Source organism: Cherax quadricarinatus, chromosome 13 (assembly GCF_038502225.1).
Source record: "Cherax quadricarinatus isolate ZL_2023a chromosome 13, ASM3850222v1, whole genome shotgun sequence".
NCBI classification, from domain to species: Eukaryota; Metazoa; Arthropoda; class Malacostraca; order Decapoda; family Parastacidae; genus Cherax; species Cherax quadricarinatus.
The window spans coordinates 34,412,109-34,418,108 of NC_091304.1; the positions used below are offsets into that span (position 1 = coordinate 34,412,109).

The 6,000-nt window shown below is 45.7% G+C and overlaps 1 protein-coding gene across 2 annotated transcripts in view; it reads right to left on the bottom strand.

Moving 5' to 3' along the window:
- LOC128688723 (palmitoyltransferase ZDHHC16) overlaps positions 1-2,780 on the bottom strand; it is an 84,722-nt gene extending 81,942 nt beyond the window's left edge. For both annotated transcript variants that reach the window (XM_070084644.1, XM_070084643.1), the window contains exon 1: positions 2,731-2,780. The gene's annotated coding sequence lies outside the window, so the exon portion shown is untranslated. The remainder of the gene's footprint in view (positions 1-2,730) is intronic.
- Positions 2,781-6,000: the final 3,220 nt, after the last annotated feature.

Here is a 6,000-nt window from a genome sequence, read left to right on the forward strand (position 1 = left end):
CTGGATGTTTTGTATCTTTTTGTCCCCTTTAGATGGTGTGCTTGGCAATTTAAGTTATAGCACAGTCTTTCCTGTACTGAAGAGGGACACATTTCAGGTTGAAAAAGCTTACAGGAAGGGAGTTTGCATTTTGTCATATGGGCACGGCATTTTCTAGGGTGGTCATAGTTGCACGTCCCATCTGTTTTTCCAGATTTCCCATGCCTGCAGATACCAAGTGCATAGTATGTGCACAGGCTTGGTTTCCATTTGCCTTGGGTTTCTGTGACTGTATTCCCTGTTGGTGCATGTTTACCTGTCTTATTCCTATCCTCACAAGCACCAACAATGGAGCTCTCACCAGTTGTTTTTGGTAATATATCCTCACTATTGCTAGTGGAGTCCTCTTGTTTGCTATTTCCTGTGGTATTACTAGTTTGAAATATTGGTTTTATCTTATCTTTGACTACACTTGTTTCTCCACTACAGCTCCTGTCTCCCTCGAGGTCATTTATATGCATTCCCTCCTGCGTATATTTCCTGATTACCTGGACAAAATCTCCAGCTTCACCATTACTGTCTCCCAGGACAGCACTTCCAGCTTCACCATTACTGTCTCCCAGGACAGCACCTTCAGCTTCACCATTACTGTCTCCCAGGACAGCACCTTCAGCTTCACCATTACTGTCTCCCAGGACAGTACCTCCAGCTTCACCATTACTGTCTCCCAGGACAGCACCTCCAGCTTCACCATTACTGTCTCCCAGGCCAGCACCTCCAGCTTCACCATTACTGTCTCCCAGGACAGCACCTCCAGCTTCACCATTACTGTCTCCCAGGACAGCACCTCCAGTTTCACCATTACTGTCTCCCAGGACAGCACCTCCAGCTTCACCATTACTGTCTCCCAGGCCAGCACCTCCAGCTTCACCATTACTGTCTCCCAGGACAGCACCTCCAGCTTCACCATTACTGTCTCCCAGGACAGCACCTCCAGCTTCACCATTACTGTCTCCCAGGACAGCACCTCCAGCTTCACCATTACTGTCTCCCAGGACAGCACCTCCAGCTTCACCATTACTGTCTCCCAGGACAGCACCTCCAGCTTCACCATTACGGTCTCCCAGGACAGCACCTCCAGCTTCACCATTACGGTCTCCCAGGACAGCACCTCCAGCTTCACCATTACGGTCTCCCAGGACAGCACCTCCAGCTTCACCATTACGGTCTCCCAAGACAGCACCTCCAGCTTCACCATTACTGTCTCCCAGGACAGCACCTCCAGCTTCACCATTACGGTCTCCCAGGACAGCACCTCCAGCTTCACCATTACTGTCTCCCAGGACAGCACCTCCAGCTTCACCATTACTGTCTCCCAGGACAGCACCTCCAGCTTCACCATTACGGTCTCCCAGGACAGCACCTCCAGCTTCACCATTACTGTCTCCCAGGACAGCACCTCCAGCTTCACCATTACTGTCTCCCAGGACAGCACCTTCAGCTTCACCATTACTGTCTCCCAGGACAGCACCTCCAGCTTCACCATTACTGTCTCCCAGGACAGCACCTCCAGCTTCACCATTACTGTCACCCAGGACAGCACCTCCAGCTTCACCATTACTGTCTCCCAGGACAGCACCTCCAGCTTCACCATTACTGTCTCCCAGGACAGCACCTCCAGCTTCACCATTACTGTCTCCCAGGACAGCACCTCCAGCTTCACCATTACTGTCTCCCAGGACAGCACCTCCAGCTTCACCATTACTGTCTCCCAGGACAGCACCTCCAGCTTCACCATTACTGTCTCCCAGGACAGCACCTCCAGCTTCACCATTACTGTCTCCCAGGACAGCACCTCCAGCTTCACCATTACTGTCTCCCAGAACAGCACCTCCAGCCTCACCATTACTGTCTCCCAGGACAGCACCTCCAGCTTCACCATTACTGTCTCCCAGGACAGCACCTCCAGCCTCACCATTACTGTCTCCCATGACAGCACCTCCAGCTTCACCATTACTGTCTCCCAGGACAGCACCTCCAGCTTCACCATTACTTTCTCCCATGACAGCACCTCCAGCTTCACCATTACTGTCTCCCAGGACAGCACCTTCAGCTTCACCATTACTTTCTCCCAGGACAGCACCTCCAGCTTCACCATTACTTTCTCCCATGACAGCACCTCCAGCTTCACCATTACTGTCTCCCAGGACAGCACCTTCAGCTTCACCATTACTTTCTCCCAGGACAGCACCTCCAGCTTCACCATTACTGTCTCCCAGGACAGCACCTCCAGCCTTACAGTTTCTGACTACATGGCCAGTATCAAGGGCGATACCATCCAGCCCAGACATTTTATTTTCCCATCTGTTATAGAAAGCTTCCAGGTTTTCTATGAAAGCAGCTTTGCTGTTGTCCTCTTTTAATACCAATGTGATTTTAGTCCACAGATTTATCTCATTTGGGCATACCCAAAAACACTTCCCTGATTTAATACTGCTTGTAGATAATTCTTGGATATCTGCACAAGGGGCGTGACACCAATTTTCACATAAATGACATTTTATCCATGTGGAAGCCGGTTTGTTTGATGTACTGCAGACTACACAGAATTTCATAATGTGATTTGAATGGTTGATTTATTGTAATTCTACTAGTAACCTCTTGAATATTCTACTAATAACCTCCTTAAAGTGAAGCTCTAGCTATTTGTATTTCTATTTCTAACTGTACTTGCATATTAATACAGCTTACCGGAGTACGTTTGTTTTATATTTATTGTTTGTGTTTGATAAGGGCGCCTAGAACCCCGTCTGTTTACAGTATGCTTTATTGTCCAACATATCCGTTTGAAACCGGTCAAGGGTTCGGACCAGTCAAGGGTTCGGACCAGTCAAATAGCTTTGTACAAACCACCTCACCGTATATGCTACAAGTGTCAGCGCTGGGGTCACATTGCTTGGAAATGCCCAGCTAAGTCACACTGGTGTGTAGTGTGTGCCAAGGCCCATCCTTCTCACCAGTGCTATGATATGATCAAGAAACACCAGACCGTTGCATTACAATGTATCAATTGTAAGACTCCAGGAGTCACAGCTGCTCATGCTGACTGCAGAGTGAAAGCTGCTCTCATCGCAAGCTGCAGGGCTCCCGCCTCACCCATCACCTCCCATGATGAGACAGTAGGCCTACCAGATTCTTCATGTCTGAATACTGACCCATGCCTGATTTCAGACAATGTGGTTGAGCGAGTCACTCTGGGAGTACATCAACAGAGCACGATCACGTCTGCTATCAACACTAGTAATGCTGCTGGTGTTGACACCACCTGTCTGGCTGAGTCAGCTGTCAGTCAGCCACCTGGCTCAGCTGACTGGGACTTCATACCTCCAGATGAAGCTAGTCTTGCTGGGGTGGTACACAACATGCAGCTGCGCATAACAGTACTGGAGAAGCAACAATGGTGTTTGAAACAACTTGAGCACCACGAGGAAAAACTTACAGAGGTTGCAAATGAGTACATCAACCCAGAGATTGTCAGCCATTATGAAAATGAGTGTGGTGATGATGAACAAACTGATGAGTGCAGTGGTGTTAATAATTACAAAAATGATGAATCTGATAGTGGTGTTTACAATCACAGTGAAGATAAGGGCAGTGAAGACCATCATGATAGTCAAAATGATGAGTGTAATGTATTGATAGATACTGAGTGTGGAGATGACCCGGTTGTCGATAATGGTGTAGGTATCACTGGTCATAATGATGAGGGAAGTGGTACATGTGATGATAGTGATGAGTGTAATAAAAGTGGAGAGGTGAGTGCGAGGGATAGTGTCACCTTCCATACATTCACAGACAAAGAACGCCGCGCCCTCTGTAAACAAAGACTTCCAAGAGGTCTCCATAACGGAAGTCCACTTAGGAGACTCATGGATAAGGATAATACTGATGATATTGATATTGATTATGTCTGTTTGTTATTTAGTAAGTTTTTTCATTTTGCTGAGAAATTGAATTCTATCCCTGGACTTTTATAATGGAACCAAACTCGTATAAACTATCCATTTTAAGTTGGAATATTGCGTCACTTAGAAAAAGATTTTCTGACCTTCATTATAAACTAACCACTGAATCCATTGATATTGTGTCTACAAGAGTGCAGAGTCCCTGAAAAACCCCAACCCCCTAAATTGCCATCATTTGTCGCATATAACCTCAAATCTACTAACTCACTAAATCACTTCCACATCAGCTTCTTGCACATAAGAAAACAGAGGGGCTACAGTATCACGGTGTTAGGATTTATATTGGGAGCTCTGCTCTCAACATATTTAACTTGTACGCTCCTGCTGATAAGTTTAATTACTTGGAGCTCCCAACTTGTGCTCAGTCTGAGACTACTCTTATTATTGGTGATCATAATGCAAGACACAAAAGCATTGGAAACTCTCAATTTGGTAATCGTAATGGTAATCAACTGTTGTCACTCTTAAACAGTCATGATAATGTGCAAATTGTAGATGACCTTGAACCCACACATATCTATGGAGGCATCCTTGATCTGTGTTTTGGCTTCAACATTACTTCTGCCAGCTGTGAGTCTTCCATTGTAACAGATATAGCATCTGATCATTTCCCAAGGCTAACCTCGCTAGATATTGGTAATACTATCCTCCCTGGTGGGATATTCAAACGGAAACGTTTTAATGTTCCCCCTGATCAGCATGATGACTTTGTTGCACATGCGACTGACTGGTATAATTCCTATGAGTGTACCTCTGTCGAGACTTTTAACAATGACCTTGTGAGCAGTATTCAGAACTACTTAGAACCGCCTCTGAAACCTCCTACTACTCTAAATCCAAATGACTTCCATAATAATCATAAGTCTTATAAAAACCATACCTATTACAATGATTCTAAACTAAGAACATTGAAGCGTAATGCTCGCAGACTAGTTTCCACAGTACCCCTGAAATGCTGAGCCTCTTCCAAACTGCCCTTGTTGCTGCCAGAAAGCGTATGACAGAGCTGCGGCAAACAGACTGGGAACAATTTGTCAATGGTCTCAATGCTCACACCCCACTTAGCCGGGTATGGAGGAACATAAATAGAATTAAGGGTAACAGAACTGGGCAGATCGCGCACCCTCATCCCTTACATAGGGCGAATGAGTTAGTCAGTGCTTGGGCTGCTACATCTAGCTATGACAATCTTCCTAGTACCACAGAGGCGAAATTAATGGACAAATATGATGCAAGGGAGAGACTTCTTTGCTTTGTGCTCAGCAAGGCAGATGACTGCAACATTCCTTTCACTAATTATGAACTTGATGCAGCACTAAGGGCAACTCCACGTCGCCTGGTGAGGATGGTATTACTTACAACATACTCAGTTTGCTGTGTCGAGTACCAGGTAATCCATTACTTGAATTATATAACATGAGCTATGTCACTGGGAGCTCCCTAAATCATGGACCAACAGCCTCATTATTCCCATTCCGAAGCCTAATCAACAAAACTCATTTCGCCCAATATCCCTTACAAGCTGCTTGTGTAAAACATTCGAAAGGATGATTCTTAATCGTCTTATGCACAGAATTAAGCAATTCTTGTCTCCCCGGTTGCATGGCTTCATGCATGGAAGGAGTGTGCATCATTGCATTACCACCTTTCTCACCCTGCACACTGACAGCTCATACACTACCTTCCTTGACCTTAAATCAGCTTTTGATGTAGCCAACCGACATGTAATCATTAGTGAACTTGCCAGAATGGATGTTGGAGGATGGCTTCTCCGCTGGATTAAAGGTTACCTGTCCAACAGAAAGTCGTCTGTGTTGTTGCAGGAACATAGAAGTGTAACTAAAGACTGAATTTGAAACCCCACAGGGAGGTGTGCTTAGTCCCACCCTTTTCAATATTCTGATTAATGCCCTACTTAATGCTATTCCTAGCCAGCCCGATCATTATATGGTTAGTTTTGCTGATGATATAATGATTCACAACACCGGATTCTCCA